The 17,517-nt window shown below is 47.5% G+C and overlaps 1 protein-coding gene across 4 annotated transcripts in view; it reads right to left on the bottom strand.

The window, feature by feature from the left end:
* PPP2R3A (protein phosphatase 2 regulatory subunit B''alpha) overlaps positions 1-13,588 on the bottom strand; it is a 148,083-nt gene extending 134,495 nt beyond the window's left edge. For 2 of the 4 annotated variants that reach the window (XM_073360240.1, XM_073360237.1), the window contains exon 1: positions 13,153-13,434. The gene's annotated coding sequence lies outside the window, so the exon portion shown is untranslated. The other 2 variants (XM_073360239.1, XM_073360238.1) reach the window with 2 other exon arrangements.
* Between the last annotated feature and the right edge of the window lie 3,929 nt (positions 13,589-17,517).

A 17,517-nucleotide genomic window follows, 5' to 3' on the forward strand; every position in this document is an offset into this window, starting at 1 on the left:
AGCTGCAGCTAGTGAGAGATGTTAAGAGTAACAAGAAGGGTTTCTTCAGGTATGTTGGCAACAAGAAGAAAGCCAAGGAAAGTGTGGGCCCCTTACTGAATGAGGGAGGCAACCTAGTGACGGAGGATGTGGAAAAAGCTAATGTGCTCAATGCTTTTTTTGCCTCTGTTTTCACTAACAAGGTCAGCTCCCAGACTGCTGCGCTGGGCATCACAAAATGGGGAAGAGATGGCCAGCCCTCTGTGGAGATAGAGGTGGTTAGGGACTATTTAGAAAAGCTGGATGTGCACAAGTCCATGGGGCCGGACGAGTTGCATCCGAGAGTGCTGAAGGAATTGGCGGCTGTGATTGCAGAGCCATTGGCCATTATCTTCGAAAACTTGTGGCGAACCGGGGAAGTCCCGGATGACTGGAAAAAGGCTAATGTAGTGCCAATCTTTAAAAAAGGGAAGGAGGAGGATCCTGGGAACTACAGGCCAGTCAGCCTCACCTCAGTCCCTGGAAAAATCATGGAGCAGGTCCTCAAAGAATCAATCCTGAAGCACTTGCATGAGAGGAAAGTGAACAGGAACAGCCAGCATGGATTCACCAAGGGAAGGTCATGCCTGACCAATCTAATTGCCTTTTCTGATGAGATTACTGGTTCTGTGGATGAAGGGAAAGCAGTGGATGTATTGTTTCTTGACTTTAGCAAAGCTTTTGACACAGTCTCCCACAGTATTCTTGTCAGCAAGTTAAGGAAGTATGGGCTGGATGAATGCACTATAAGGTGGGTAGAAAGCTGGCTAGATTGTCGGGCTCAACGGGTAGTGATCAATGGCTCCATGTCTAGTTGGCAGCCGGTATCAAGTGGAGTGCCCCAAGGGTCGGTCCTGGGGCCGGTTTTGTTCAATATCTTCATAAATGATCTGGAGGATGGTGTGGATTGCACTCTCAGCAAATTTGCGGATGATACTAAACTGGGAGGAGTGGTAGATACGCTGGAGGGGAGGGATAGGATACAGAAGGACCTAGACAAATTGGAGGATTGGGCCAAAAGAAATCTGATGAGGTTCAATAAGGATAAGTGCAGGGTCCTGCACTTAGGACGGAAGAACCCAATGCACAGCTACAGACTAGGGACCGAATGGCTAGGCAGCAGTTCTGCGGAAAAGGACCTAGGGGTGACAGTGGACGAGAAGCTGGATATGAGTCAGCAGTGTGCCCTTGTTGCCAAGAAGGCCAATGGCATTTTGGGATGTATAAGTAGGGGCATAGCGAGCAGATCGAGGGACGTGATCGTTCCCCTCTATTCGACATTGGTGAGGCCTCATCTGGAGTACTGTGTCCAGTTTTGGGCCCCACACTACAAGAAGGATGTGGATAAATTGGAGAGAGTCCAGCGAAGGGCAAGAAAAATGATTAGGGGTCTGGAACACATGACTTATGAGGAGAGGCTGAGGGAGCTGGGATTGTTTAGCCTGCAGAAGAGAAGAATGAGGGGGGATTTGATAGCTGCTTTCAACTACCTGAAAGGGGGTTCCAAAGAGGATGGCTCTAGACTGTTCTCAATGGTAGCAGATGACAGAACGAGGAGTAATGGTCTCAAGTTGCAGTGGGGGAGGTTTAGATTGGATATTAGGAAAAACTTTTTCACTAAGAGGGTCGTGAAACACTGGAATGCCTTACCTAGGGAGGTGGTAGAATCTCCTTCCTTAGAGGTTTTTAAGGTCAGGCTTGACAAAGCCCTGGCTGGGATGATTTAACTGGGAATTGGTCCTGATTCGAGCAGGGAGTTGGACTAGATGACCTTCTGGGGTCCCTTCCAACCCTGATATTCTATGATTCTATAGCCACCGGACCACCCTTCTCCATGTTTGTTGACCCCCCTCAAAGGATTCTAATAGATTGGTGAGGAATGATTACCCTTTACAAAAACCATGTTGACGCTTCTCCAACAAATCACGTTCATCTGTGTCTGATAATTCTGTTCTTTACTATAGTTTCAACCAATTTGCCTGGTACTGAAGTTAGGCTTAGCTGCCTGTGATTGCCGGGATCACCTCTGGAGCCTTTTTTAAAAATTGGTGTCACATTAGCTATCCTGTCTGCCCCTGCTCTCCAACTCCCAGATGCTCTGAATCTTAATTCCTGCTCCCAACCCCTATTTTGCCTCCCTCCTGACTTTAAATCTGCAGAATATGCTAAATAACTCAGTGCCTGCGGTAGGCTGCTGGTTAATGCTGACCACGTGGACTTCAGAATGTCTGCTAGGAGGCAAAGGAGAAGGGTGGAGCCTGGGCAAATAAAAAAGAGCTGGCATGCAGAGATTAGGTAGGTAGGAACTATGCTGAGTTTGTAAGCTCCAGAAAGTTCCCTGCTCCCTACAACCCAGTGTGATCTAGAACTCCCTGTTCCCTAGCTTCCCCAGCCCTTGAGAGTTTAAGACTGCCATAGGGTATCTTTCACTCTGTCTCCCAACACATACCAAAGATTTCAATTACATTAAAAAAAAAACTAATGAAATTACCAAGCAAAAATAAACTTTTTTATCCTGAGTTAAGGCTGCACGCATAGAACAGTAGGAGGTGAAAAAATGTACAAGAACTTTTTAAACAGAGAAACCATCATTAGAAACTCAGGAATTTCAGTAATAAGATAAGAATTGTTTTAAAATGTTAATAGTTTAATACATTTTGTTTGTGAATATGTTTATTATAAGATATTTAAAATAGTTTCTTTAAATCTTAAGTTAAGTTGATTTGTGCAACTGGGAACTTTACCTTCATCTTTTCCTGGGAATATATAAAATCATTAAGATTAGTCATTTACAATTGCACAAAAGCAACAAATTTAGAGTACCCGGGGTGCCTTATAAAAACATGCAACAAACAAAGCTACAAACAACTGAAAAGTGGACTGCTCCAAGTAAAATACACCTTCACTGGATACTCCTTTTCCTTTATTTAGTGTTAACTTAAACAAAACATAAAGCTCAATCTCAAGCAAAGAAAAGCTTTTTTGGGGTTTTTTTTTTTAGCTTGTTCCTAGATCCCCCTACCTCAGAGAGAGGCTCCAATGCCCTTATTTCTTCAGCTAAATCCAACAAAATAATAGCTCTTATGCAGGGTTATGGCACCTGGCAATAGAGTGACTCAGAAGAAAATAACCCACCACCCTATTGCAAAGGGTTATAATGATACGGCTTCGGTGATCTCAGCTACAGCTATCTCAACAAGTATAATAAAACTAAACACTCATTCTTAGAGATGATGGTTTGAGGCACATTGGAAAGCTTGTATTGCCACTAGGTCTGCTCTATCTGTTGTATGGCTAAATAGAAGGGGACAAATTCATTGTTGCACTATGCCCCCGTGTGCTAATGAGGCTGACACAAAGGAGTCATAGGCCCAGAGTAAACTCTCCCTCAGGGAATATCCCCAAGCACAAAGGGTCCTTGCATAGCCTCTGCAAGACCCGAAGTGCTCACAGTGACCCATAGGAGGCCATTGTAGCAGAAGCACAAGTTAGCGCAGGTCTCAGGTTAGGCATAACCTGGAGGAGTCATGTTAAACAACATGGTGTTAAAACATGACTTTACAGCCAGTGTAGATTGGGACAAGTACTGTTTAATAGCATGTCAGCTGATCATGGGTAAACCTTGGTTATAGTAGGTTTACCCACAATTAGCTGACACAATGTTAAACACAACCAGTCTATGTCTACACTTACTGCAAAGACACATTTAGCACCATATCAGTTAATACAGCTCCTCAAGGTCATGTCCTAACACTTCCTAATTTTCTATTGAAGGCAAGCACCATGTGAACTCCAGCTGTAGCTCACGAAAGCTCATGCTCAAATAAATTGGTTAGTCTCTAAGGTGCCACAAGTACTCCTTTTCTTTTTCCAATACATAAGGTCTGTTAGTACCAGAATACCTGAAATGTGCTCTGTAGAGCCAGCCTTTGGGCCTCACTGATGTGGGACACTTAGCATGATAAAGGAGAATCTTAACCTTATGGGTCTTTTTAAAAGTAGGTTTCTAGCTGATTGCCTTGTGGCACTAGCCTTGAAAATATAAACCAATTAAAAGTAACTGTAGGAATGTATGGAAGAAGCAGCTGGACTCCACTTCTGCAGTAGGAGGCTGAAGAGAACCCAAAAAATCACACAAACTTTTTATGGAAAATGAAGATGTTAAGTTTAGAGAGTATCCCAAAGAACTTTCTCACTAACCCTCCCCCAGTAGTTTTGCTCTTCCATATGCATAGTGACAGGACAGTAGTGGAAATATTAAGTGAAGGCAGGTAGGAAACGATCTGTAGGTCCACCCAAAGCTAGATGTGATGCTCCATACTTGAGGAGTCATCTTCTCTGATACATAATTAACAAGTGACATGAGGATGAGAATTCATTCTTACTAGTCATGCCTTCCATGAGTTCATTCATCTTTTTTGCTAGTTGTATCTTGTCCTCTGCAGAGTTGCAGCTGTTGAAATGTAATAAATTATTCCAAAAGGTGCAGCATGTTCTAGTGCTCAGAAAAGTCTGGCATTTTTACAACTTGTGATTTTGGCTGTACCACACTGGAATCTCACTGGGCAAATATGATCCATGCAAAAGATTTTTCCAGTTCTCCTTTAAAAAGCCCCATGTATTTATCTTAAGCTTTTTTTCTACTGAACATACTTACTTGATCATAAACTACTGAGAACTAGAAATGATGAGGACCTGAGAGAGAAAAAATGGACCTGAAAAACTGAGGTGATCCTAACGTTTCATTGAACAGTGCTCACTGAATTAGCAGCTATTCAATATTTTGTTTTAGCCTCATTGTTAAAACTGGCTCCAGGCCTTACTTCCATTATTCAAACCCTGCCCTGAAGACATAATTAATAATTTCCTCATGGGCCTTTCTATTGCACTCATCACTTGAGTATCTGAGAGCTTCACAAACATTAATGAATTTGTTTTCACAACACTGCTGTGAGGTGAGAAGGTATTATTATCACCATTGAGCAGATGGGGAACTGAGCCACAGAGAGATTAAGGTCAAAAGTATCCACTGATTTTGGTTGCCCAATCTGAGACACCTAGGACTTGATTTTTCAGAGTACTCGACATTGTGTAGTACTTTATATGTCCAGAGCACAGCTCCCATTGACTTCAGTTGCAGTGTGAGTGCTCAGCACTTCTGCAAATCAGACCTCAAGGCCTGTGAATCTGTGTAGCTCGAAAGCATGTCTCCCTCCCACACAGAGGTTGGTCTAATAAAAGATTTTACCTCACCCACCTTCTGACTTTAAGCAGCTGAGGAACACACAGTTAGTGACCGCCTATGAAAAGTCTGGTTAAAGTGACTTGACTAGCATCTCATAGGAACTCTGTGGCAGAGGCAGGGATAGAATCTAGTTCTACAGAGCAGCATTCAACTGTTTTAACAGTGAGACCACCCCTTCTCTTCTGGCAATTCCCTGCCTCCACACCTTCCAACTTCTACAACAAATGAGATGTGGAGCATACAGACAAAAGCCTCATTCATTACACAACCACAATTCATCCCCAGAGCAAGTCCATCCTGTGCACTAAATCAGGGGTTCTGTAGAAAAAGTAGTATATGATCATGTAATTAAATACTGTATCATAATCCATACACACAAGAGGGCTGAATTAAAGGTTCCACAAATAATCTTAATTCTGGCATTTCCTAACGTTGAGTGCTTGATTTGTAACCTTAATGTTCTTTTAATGCAGTTTTGTGTGTAATTTCCTAGGTATTTTTTAAAGCAAGTTAAATAAACGAAAATTTCACCGTGTGAAACCATACTGACATCCACTTTATTCATCAGCAAGGTTGGAACATTTAGATCCACCACATAGACTTCTGCCGCTGGAGCTAACAGAGTAACTGAAAGCAGTAGTAAAGTTGTCCTCTAGGTCAGGGGTTCTCAACCTTTTTCTTTCTGAGGACTCCCCACTGTCCCCAACGTGCTATAAAAACTCCACAGCCCAGCTGTGACAACAACTGTTTTTCTGCATATAAAAGCAAGCACCAGCTTTAGGGGGTAGCAAGGAGGGCAATTGCCTGGAGCCCCACACCACAGGGGGCACCACGAAGCTAAGTTGCTCAGGCTTCGGCTTCAACCCCAGGTAGTGGGGCTCAGGGCCCCAGGCTGCAGTCCCATGCGGCAGGACTTTGGCTTTCTGCCTGGGGCCTAGCAAGTCTAATGCCAGCCATGCTTGGTGGACCCCCCACTCCCCGATACCTGCTTGTGGCCCTCAAAACAGCCCCAGACTCCTGGTTGAGAACCACTGCTCTAAATGGACAAAAAGAAAAAGGAGATGAGACACCCACTTTGCAAATCGGTTTCATAGGTATTTGCCAACAGCAGAGAAATGTTGAAACTCAAGAATCTTGGATTCCAGTTAGGCTCTGGAGGGGAGTGTTCTCCAGTGGGCAGACTCTTCTGCCTCAGTTTTCTTCAGCTTCTCCCAGTCCTGTCTCTTACTACCACTTCCTGTGTTCCTCATCCCAGTCATCTCTCCAACCTAATGGCTCTTTGTCTCTGTCTCAGGGCATTTCTACTCTGCACATTTACTTATAGCAGCATCATACATACATAAGAACATCAGAATGGCCATACTGGGTCAAACCAATTATCTATCTAGCCCAGTATCTTGTCTTGCAACAGTGGCCAGTGCCAGGTGCTTCAAAGGGAATGAACAGAACAGGGCAATTATTGAGTGATCCATCCAGTCATCTAGTTCCAGCTTCGGGAAGTCAAAAGTTTAGGGACACCAAGAGCACGGACTAGCATCCTTGACCACCTTGGTTAATAGCCATTGATGGACCTATCCTCCATTAACTTATCTAGTTCTTTTTTGAACTGAGTTATACTTTTGGCCTTCACAACATCCCCTGGCAAAAAGTTCCACAGGTTGACTATGCGTCACGTGAAAAAATACTTCCTTATGTTTGTTTAAAACCATTAATTTCATCAGGTGACCCCTAGTTCTTGTGTTATGTGAAGGTGTAAATAATACTTCCCTACTCACTTTCTTCACATCATTCATGATTTTATAGACCTCCATCTTGTCATCTCTTCTCTAAACTGAACAGACACCGTCTTTTTACTCTCTCCTCATATGGAAGCTGTTCCATATGCCTAATCATTTTTGTTGTCCTTTGCTCTTCCTTTTTCCAACTCTAATATATATATTTTGTGATGGGGTGGGGTGGCCAGAACTGCATACACTGTTCAACGTATGGGTGTACCATGGATTAATATAGTGGCATTATGATCTTTTCTGTCTTATATATCCCATTCCTAACATTGTTAGCTTTTTTTCAAAGCTGCTGTACATTGAACAGATGTTTTCAAAGAACTATCCACAATTATTCCAAGATCTCTTTCTTGAATGGTAACAGCTAACTTAGACCCCATTCGTTTTTATGTATAGTTGGGATGTTTTCCCGTGTGCATTACACTGCACTTATCAACATTGAGTTTCATCTGCCATTTTGTTGCCATGCATCCAATTTAGTGAGATCTCTTTGTAACTCTTCGCAGACAGCTTTGGACTTACCTACCTTGAGTAATTTTGTATCATCTGCAAATTTTGCTACCTCATTGTTTACCCCTTTTTCCAGATCATTTATGAACAACACAGGTCTCAGTACAGGTCCGGGGGGGGGTGTGTGGGGGGGGGAGTTGAGCTCTCTATTTACCTCTCTCCATTTTGAAAACTGACTATTTATTCCTACCCTTTGTTTCCTATTTTTTAATCAGTCACTGATCCATGAGAGGACCTTCCCTCTTATCCCAGGACTGCTTATTTTACTTAAGAGCCTTTGGTGGGGTCTAGGTGAAAGGCTTTCTGAAAGCCCACATCCACTGGATCACCCTTGTCCACATGTTTGTTGACTCCCTCAAAGAATTCTAATAGATTGGTGAGGCATGATTTCGCTTTACAAAAAACATGTTGACTCTTCCTCAAGATATCATGTTTATCTGTGTCTGATAATTCTGTTGTTTACTATTGTTTCAACCAATTTGCCTGGTACTAAAGTTAGGCTTACCAACCTGTAATTGCAGGATCACCTCTAGAGCCTTTTTCTTTTTAAAATCAGTATTACATTAGCTACCCTCCAGTCATCTGGTATAGAGGCTGATATAACTGATAGGTTACATTACTAACCACCACAGTTAGTAATTCCGCAATTTCATATTTGAGTTCTTTTAGAACTCGAGTGAATATTATCTGGTCCTGGTGACTTACTGCTGTTATGTTCACAATTTGTTCCCAAACCTTTTCTGCTGATGCCTCAGTTCCTCAGATTTGTCACCTAAAAGGAATGGCTTATGTGTAGGGATCTCCCTCACATCCTCTGCAGTGAAGACCGATGCAAAGAATTCATGCTTCTCTGCAATGGCCTTGTCTTCCTCAAGTGGTCCTTTAGCACCTTGATGGTCCACTGGCCCCACTGACTGTTTAACACAGGGGTGGGCAAACTTTTTGGCCATGGGCCACATCTGGGTATGGAAATTGTATGGTGAGCCATGAATGCTCAGAAAATTGAGGTTGGGGAGCAGGAGGGGGGTGAGGGCTCTGGCTGAGGATGCAGGCGCCAGGGTGGGGCCAGAAATGAGGAGTTCAGGGTGCGGGAGGGGGCTGGGGTGGGGGAGTGGGGGGGTGAGGGCTCCAACTTGGGATGTGGGCTCTGGGGTGGGGCTGGGGGTGAGGAGTTTGGGGTGTAGGAGGGTGCTCCAGGCTGGAATCAAGGGGTTCAGAGGGCAGGAGGGGGGATCAGAGCTGGGGCAGGGGGCTGGGGTGTGAACAGTGGAGTAGCCAGGTGGAAAAAACGGGGAGTGGAGATAAAGAAAGGCGCCACCCACTAGTACTCACCTGGTGGCGCTCCAGGTCTTCAGCAACACTCCGGCGTCGGGTCCTTCACTCACTCCGGTCTTCAGCACTGAAGGAGCACCCCGCACCGCCGCCGAAGACTGGAGCAAGTGAAGGACCCGACACTGAAGTGCTGCTGAAGGCCCGGAGCACCACCTGACCCACCGCCGAAGACCTGGAGCGCCGCCAGGTGAGTAAACATTTAAAAGGCGCCAAAAAATTAAAAAGGCGCCACTTCTGCTTGGTGGGGGAGCAGCCGCTGCCCCACTCCCCCCCAGCCACGCTACTGAGTGTGAAGAGAAGCTCAGGTGTGCAGACTCCGGGAGGCACTTACCTCAAGCAGCTCCCAGAAGCAGCGGCATGTCCCTTCTCAGGCTCCTATGTGGAGGCAGGGCCAGGGGGTCTGCACGCTGCCCTGTCCGCAGGAACTGCCTCTGCAGCTCCCATTGGAGTGCTGGAGGGGGGCCAGGCCACAGCTTCCAGGAGCCATGTGGAGCAGCCCTCAACCTTGCTCCCTGGCTCTAGCGCTGGAGGGGGGCATGCCACAGCTTCCAGGAGCCATGTGGAGCAGACCCCAACCCTGCGTCCTGATTGGAGCGCTGGAGCAGGGCCACGTGGCTGCTTCTGGGAGGTGCGTGGAGCGGTCCCCGACCCTGCTCCCCGGCTGGAGTGGGGCAAGCCCCAGACCGTGTTCCCCAGTGGGACCTTGAGGGCCAGCTTAAAACGACTTGCAGGCCAGATCCGTCCTTTAGTTTGCCCACCCTTGGTTTAATAGGTTTCCTACTTCTGATGTACTTAAAGGCTTTTTTCTGTTAAGTTTTGAGTCTTTAAAGAGCTGCTCATCGAAGTCTTTTGTGGCTCATTTTATTATATTTTACACTTGACTTTATGCTCCTTTCTATTTTCCTCACTAGGATTTTACTTCCCATTTTTAAAGGATGTCTTTTTGCTTCTAACTGCCTCATTTACTCTGCTGGTTTAGCCATGATGGCATTATTTTTGTTCCTCTTACTGTCTATAATTCTTTTCTTCTTCTTCTTCGGGATATTCATTTAGTTTGAGCCTCTGTTATGGTGTTTTCAAATAATCTCCATGCAGCTTGCAAGCATTTCACTCTTGTCACTGTTCCTTTTAATTTTCCGGTAATTAGCTTCCTCATTTTTGTGTAGATCCCCCTTTTTTAAGTTAAATACTACTGTGGTGGGTTTCCTTGGTATTTTCCCTCCTATAATTATATTAAATTTAATTACATTGTAGTATCTATTATTGAGCAGTTCACTATATTCACCTCTTGGACCAGATCCTGTGCTCCACTTATGACTAAAACAAGAATTGCCTCTCCCTTTGTGGGTTCTAGGACTACCTGCTCCAAGAGGCTGTCATTCATGGTGTCTAGAAATTTCATCTCTGCATCCCTTCCTGATGTGACAGGTACCCAGTCAATATGGGGATAGTTGAAATCCCCCATTATTATTGCATTTTTCACCTTTGTAGCCTCTCCAATTTCTCTGAACAATTCACAATCAACATGACCATCCTGTTTAGGTGGTCAATAGTATATTCCTGGTGCTATACTCCTATTTTTCAAGGATGAAGTTTCTCTCCAAAGAGATTCTAGGGTGCACTTTGATTCATTTAAGATTTTCTCTTTATTTGACTGTGCTTTCTTTTACATATAGTGCCACTCCCCGCCCCACACACAACCTACTCTGTAATCCTGTACATTTTGTATCCTGGTAATACTGTGTCTCATTGATTACCCTCATTCCACCATATTTCTGCGATGCCTTTTATATGAATATCCTCATTTAATGCCATGCACTCTAGTTCACCCATCTTACTATTTAGACTTCTAGCATTTAAAAAAAATACACAAGACAAAACCAAACTAAAATGACCTGGAAAATTTAGAGTAGGCAACAGAGGAGATTCTGTAACACATGTAGAATCCCACAGGCACAGAAAGCAAATAAAGAGCACAGATTTAAAAACAAAAACAAAACAAGAGTACAGAAACAAACAGCTGCACCTATTGCATTAAGCCATTTTTTTCCTTTGTATGTCTTATAGTTGCAATAGAGAAGCTGTGGAACACGGAGCGGGAGGCTGGAAGAGGAGATGCCCATAAACAGGGTTTGAGCTAAAGCATTAGCCTATAACATGGCCTCAGCTACACTTCCAAAATTTAGAAAAATATTCTCACCAGTTCAGCTGGATCAGTGGTAGCACTGGGGGAGGCCATAGATAGATAAGACTCTTGTGATTGACCTGTTTTAACCAACGTTTTGAGTAAACTTGCTTCCAGATAGAGCTCCCGCTCATGCGACCATTGATTCAGCTGAAAGACACAATTCCTCGGGACAGAGACTATCATTGGCAGGAGTCTGGACAGTCATTCTTAGAGACATGAGGCAATATATGTATAAGTGTCCACATAAGTTATATCAGGATATTCAATTGGGCGGGGACAAAACACAACTTAGAAATATTGTGTATTGACCAAGCATGTTTCGAGACACAAAACAACTTGGAGAAGAATACTGACAGTGTCAGGAATGAGTAAAAGCAATTAGAAAGAACCAAGCTCACCAAAATGCTGATCTACCTTGGTACAAGATAGCTGTAGATGTTTATATTTGTTCCTAGAAGATTATTTATCAGTGTATCCAAAAGTCCTATGTATGCCAGAGGCATATGGTTACTGCACTGATTTCCAAACTAAGAACTGTGTTTGCAAGATACAGGATCCCTAAAGAACTAGCAAACGACAATATTCCATTTGTAAGACAAATGTGCAACTGCAGCATTGTAGGAACTGCAATTCATTCCAGTCTGACATCTACAATCTAACAAAATGGATGAAAGAACCAATCACACAACCAAGTAACTTTCACAAAATTTCTGCCTCCGTCAAAATCCCACCTCTAACTTTGCCGGACCAGCCCAGTGTAGCCTGCAGCCCAGGAATGGGCATGGTGGCCAGAACAGTTCTAATCCATGGCGATGCCACAACCCAGCAAACAGTAATACCCACAGCTGAGAGGGACACAAGCAACAGAAGACACCTCTTACCTGTTCATCTAGTGACCTAACGCAGACACACCAGCCAGCTGTCAAGAATAGGTGACACTATCAGAAGATATACTGTTATCAGAATCAGAACTTGTCAATTTTGAAACACCGGTGAAATCCTAGTCTTACTGAAATAGGAATTTTGCTCCCCAAGGGCATGTTAGGCACATCATATCCCACACTGGGCAAATTTTTAGCTGGGCACGTTTTAACATCAGACATGCATGCCATTCAAAGCAGAGAATCCTTTGAAAACTAAACACTAAATCAGTAGTACATGCTGATCTCTAATTAAGTCAGTGCTAGGAACCTGTGACTCATAAGAACATAATGCAGAAAGCAGTCATCACCACTCATAAGAGATTTTCATGTTTTAAGTCTGGTGAAAAGACATCATTTGCTATTATGTTAATTGCATGTGGGATCTTAAAGTGCAGAAAGGTGAAATCTATTGTAAACTGACACTTTAACATGCAAATGTGACCAGCACAGGAGCACTTCCCCCTCCTTCCACACTCCAGTTGCAGAGCCTGCACACAAAGAGCTATGTTCCAGTTGAGCTGCAGAGCAGATGTATTGCTCCAGCTCTAGCCAATAAAGTGTTTACAGTTTAATTTTCTCATCTGGGTGCTCAGGACACGAGTGCAGGGCAGGAGAGGCCCATGGCCAGGTTCTCCTTACAACTGCTGAGCAAGAGCAAAGCTGACCACTTGCAAAATGTTGTCATTAACTCAATACCCCCACACACTGGGTATTCATGTGGGCAGGCAGATTCAGCTACAGAGGTGCACTAGGTGGGCATTTACTTCTATTTTAAAAGACATAAATGTGCACCCTGGGTTTAGCCCTCAGACTCCTGGGAACGGTGCCTTCAGTCAGCAAGGCTGGAAACCAATGACTTACTCAAACCCCAGCGCCTGGGCGGGCTCCAGGGAGCCTGTAGCGAGGCTGTCTCCAGCCAAAGCAAGCAGCGCCCGGCCGGGCCGTGTCACATCGCGCGGTTCGGGGTCAGGCAACCCTGCGCCCTCCGTTCAGCCCGCCCGCAGCCGCGGGGCTGCACACACCGGCCAGGAGTGGGGCCCCATGCCCAGCCGGGCAGTGGCTCCCTCCTCCCCCGCCAGCAGCCCGAGCCGCGTTCCGCCCCGGGTGAGAGGAAGCGCCGCTGGGCCCGGGGCGGCGCAGTGCGACACCTACCCGCCGGGCAGCGCCCTGCCCAGTGCAGCGCTAGGGTGCAGCGCCGCGGCTCCTGCTCGGCCCCTTCCCCGTCTCTTCCGTACGGCCGGGGGGCGCCGCCCGCAGCCTGCGAGCCGAGTCCGGCAGAGGCGCGGCTCTGGGGAGCGGGCAGCGCCTGCGGGCCGTGGCGCCAGGCGAAGCGGAGCAGCGGGAGGCCAGGGGGCCGCACGCCAAGGCAGAGCCGGGGGGCCAACGCGGCTGCCGCGAGCGGCCGGGACAGGCACAGCCCTGCGCTGGCCGCCCCTCCCCGCGTGTCACTTACCTCCGTGCGCCGCAGGGGTCCGCCTCTGCCCCAGCCCTACCCCCGGCCGCGGCCCCCCAGCGGGGGGAGGAGGAGTCCGATGCTGCAGCTGGGCCTGACGTCGGCCCAGACAGCTCAGCCGCGCTGCTGGCCGTGTCGGGTCCCCTCGCCTCCCTCCGCCGTTTCCCCTCTCCTTCGCCCCGTCCGGCTCGCGCCTCCCAGAACCGCTTGGGTTGCACCGGCCTCCCCGCCTTCTCCGCCGGGCACTCCCGCTGGCGCACACGCCTTGCCAGCTGTAGGGATTTGTCCCCCAGCCGCAGAGAGTCTCCTCCGAACGTGTAAGAAGCGCCTAGCGGCCCCAAGGCTGCCGCTCTCCCAGAGCCCTCGGGGGACACCTCAAGCGGGTGGGCGATAGCCTTGCCACAAGCTCTGCACTTGCCCCCAGCCCCCGGGGCCAGAAGGGAGTGAGGACGGAGGCAGGCTCAGCCCTTCTGGCCTTCAGGAGACCAAACGCTTTGGGGCAACACCTGACTGGCCGCCAGGCAGGAAAGGATTTGGGAGAAAGGGAGCCCATAGGAGGAAAGGGGGGAGTGAGAGAGGCGAAGGGCGGGGGGGCCTCCAAGCCCTGGGAAGGGCCTGTGGAGGTTGGGGAGCAGGGCAAGGCTGAGGGCTGCCCCGGCATTTCACCGAGATTTTCCACTGTACAAATATTTTAAAACTCCCAAAGGCAGGACAAAGTGTTACAACAAGGAAGGGGTTAGCATGAAAAGGAACAGCTACAGAAGGGGCAGTGAGTGATGCTACACAAAACTCTAGTTCTCACCAAATCGCCCATCTTCTGGAATTGAAGCACTGGTCCCTGACTCCCCCACAACCTCTGTTTCCCCTCTGTGCTTCGAGACTCCCACCCAACTCCCCCACCCACTCTGCTCCCCTGTGTCTCGACACCCCCACCCCTCCTACCTTGCTCCCTGACTCCCCCACCACCTCTGCTCCCCCCTATGTCTTGAGACTCCCACCCAACTCCCTCACCCCTGCCCACTCTACTCCCCTGTGCCTCAACACCCCCACCTCTCCTACTTTGCTCCCTGACTCCCCCACCTCCCCTGCACCTTGACACCCCCACCCCCTTTGCTCCCTGACTCCCCACCCCCTCTGCTGCCCTGTGCCTTGACATCCCCGCACCCTGCTCCTCCACTCCCGCACCCCTCAATGAGATGGGGTGTACAAGCCCCACACTGGTGAGGTGAGGGTTAAGGAGCAGCTCTGGGCCCAGAAGGCACTGCCCAGCCACCTGTGCTGGGCATGCTCCTAGTGGAGGCTGAGCACAAAAGGGAGCAGCTCAGCTCAGTCTGGGTGGATGGAGCAGAAGAGCAGTTGTGTGGTGCAGGCTCCTGCTGGGAAAGTGCCAAGGCCCTACACTGTTGGGCTCAGGACCTGCTCCTAAAACACCACAGGCCCATAACCTGTGGATGATGGCTTCATTGAGCTATGACAGTGAGAGGAAAATCCTCCGGAACGCAGCCTAGGAAGACCCCAGGACTTGGAAGCAAACCAGTGGCACCAACGGACGAACTGAAGCTGGGGTAGTGAGTAGTCCAGGGAGCAGGTGTAGGGGCCACCCACCCCGTAGGCTGCACATTTTGAACTACTACTTATTGGGCTCTGGGTCAGGGGCTTGGTAGAGCAGGGAGGGTCTGACTTCCCCTACCCCTGGCCAGGGGCTCTCACTGCTGGGCAATGCAGCTAACCACAGACACCAAACCCCCCAAGCCATAATGGAGAATCTGGGCAATGCCCATGTCCTGTTAAGAAGATCACTGGCATATTGGTTGAACTGACCCAAAAGAGGCTATAGAAATTGAAAAGCTGCTGAAATGGATGCTGGGTAACCTGCAACTACAGGTAGCCCAGCACCAACAGATAGGGCTGGCCTTAGGGGAAATGGAACCCTGAGTGAACTTGTATTTTGGCCTCCCACCCACCCCCACATGATCCCCGGGCCCCTTTGGGCTCCCCCCAGTGCTTAATTTGTATTGAAAGAGCCTGGTACCAGACCTTAGCCCCAGCACATATTAAGTACTGTCAGGGTGGCCGCAGCTCTGAAGGTAACACCACCGTCAGCAGCAGAACAGAAGTAAGCATGGTATATGGTGTATTGGCACCCTCACTTCTGCGCTGCTGCTGCGGCTCGTGGTACCTAGTGCTTGGCCTGCAGCTCAAGACAGGCTTCATGCTGTCACCCAGGAGCTGCATTTTCCTAGAGTTCACTGCCCTCCTGTAGCCCTTTGGCCATTGCTCGTTCACCACGGGCGCCATTTCAGATTTTGGGGTGAGGGAGAACTTTAACTATGATTCCAAGGGCTACTGAAAACTCTAGGGTTTTTTTTGCAGCTAATAACTTGGAATTAGCTGATGCAGTGTTCCTATCGAATTCCTATATAAAGGAAAATTATAATTATATATATATCCATCCACACCCCCACCAATTAAAGCCATATTTTAAGGTTATATGTAAATTTAGAACAATCAGGAGATAATACAGCAAGATAATCCCAAACATTTAGGTTTCAGTTCTGGAGCTTTAATACAGATATCAGAAACACAAGTTTGATACTTTGTACACTATCTTTAGTAGATAAAAATAAATGAAATTTGTTTACTTTCTATAACAGACACTCTATGTTAATGCCATTATCTACTCTAGTGAACTGTTTTTTCACTCCACTAAAAATGTATTTACTTCATTTAAAAAATGGTTACTCACCTTCTCAAAAGTGTTGTTCTTTGAGATGTGTTGCTCATATCCATTCTAATTAGGTGTGCATGTGCCATGTGCATAGTCGTCGGAAAGTTTTTCCACTAACAGCATCCGTCGGGTCGGTTGTAGAGCCCCCTGAAGTGGTGCCTTCATGGTGCTCAATATATGACCCTGCTGACCAGACACCGCCTCGGTTCCTTCTTGCCAATTACCCTGACAGAGGGGAAGGTGGGCGGGTTTGGAATTGATATGAGCAACACATCTCAAAGAGCAACAGTTATGAGAAGATGAGTAACTTTTTTTCTTCTTTGAGTGATTGCTCATATCGATTCCAATTAGATGACTCCCAAGCCTTACCTAAGCAGTGGGGTCGAAGTTACAGAATCGCTGATTGGAGCACCGCTCTGCTGAAAGCCGCATCATCTCTGGCATGCCGGATGATGGTGTAGTGAGAGGTGAACGTATGTACTGAGGACCAAGTTGCTGCCCTGCAGATTTTCTGTATTGGGACCTGGGCCAGGAATGCTGCTGACAAGGCCTGGGCCCTTGTGGAGTGTGCCGTAAGAGCCGGGGCTGGTATTTTGGCCAGCTCATAGCACGTGCAGATGCAGGACGTGATCCAGGAGGATATTCTCTGAGATGAGACCGGGAGTCCTTTCATCTCATCTGCCACCGCTCTGAACAACTGGTTTCACTTTTTGTATGGCTTATTGCTTTCAGTGTAGAAGGCTAGTGCTCGCCAAACATCAAGGGAGTGCAGCCTCTGCTCACGGCTACTGGCATGATGCTTAGGGTAAAAAACCGTCAGGAAAATTTCCTGACTAGTGTGGAAGTGTGACACCGCCTTGGGGAAAAAAGGCCAGGTGAGGCCTGAGTTGCACCTTATCCCTGTGGAAAACTGTATTAGGTGGGTCGGAGGTAAGGGCTTTTAACTCAGATACCCTCCTTGCAGATGTAATGGTGACCAGAAAGGCTACCTTCCACAACAGGTATAGAAGGGAGCAAGTCACCAGCAGTTCAAATGGGGGCCCCATTAACCTGGAGAGGACCAGATTAAGGTCCCCCATGGGGACAGGCTGTCTGATCTGTGGATGTAGGCAGTCCAGACCCTTGAGGAAGTGACCAACCATAGGGTTGGTGAAAATGGAGTGACCAGACGTTCTTGGGAGGAAGGCCGAGATAGCAGTGAGGTGTTCCCTTATGGAGGACGCTGCCAGGCCTTGCTGCTTCAGGTGCAGAAGGTACTCTAGGGTGAGAGGTACAGGTGCCCGGAGAGGGGTATACAACGTTGGTCACACCAACAGGTAAATCTCTTCCACTTCGC

Source organism: Lepidochelys kempii, chromosome 9 (genome assembly GCF_965140265.1).
Source record: "Lepidochelys kempii isolate rLepKem1 chromosome 9, rLepKem1.hap2, whole genome shotgun sequence".
In the NCBI taxonomy this organism is placed as follows: domain Eukaryota; kingdom Metazoa; phylum Chordata; order Testudines; family Cheloniidae; genus Lepidochelys; species Lepidochelys kempii.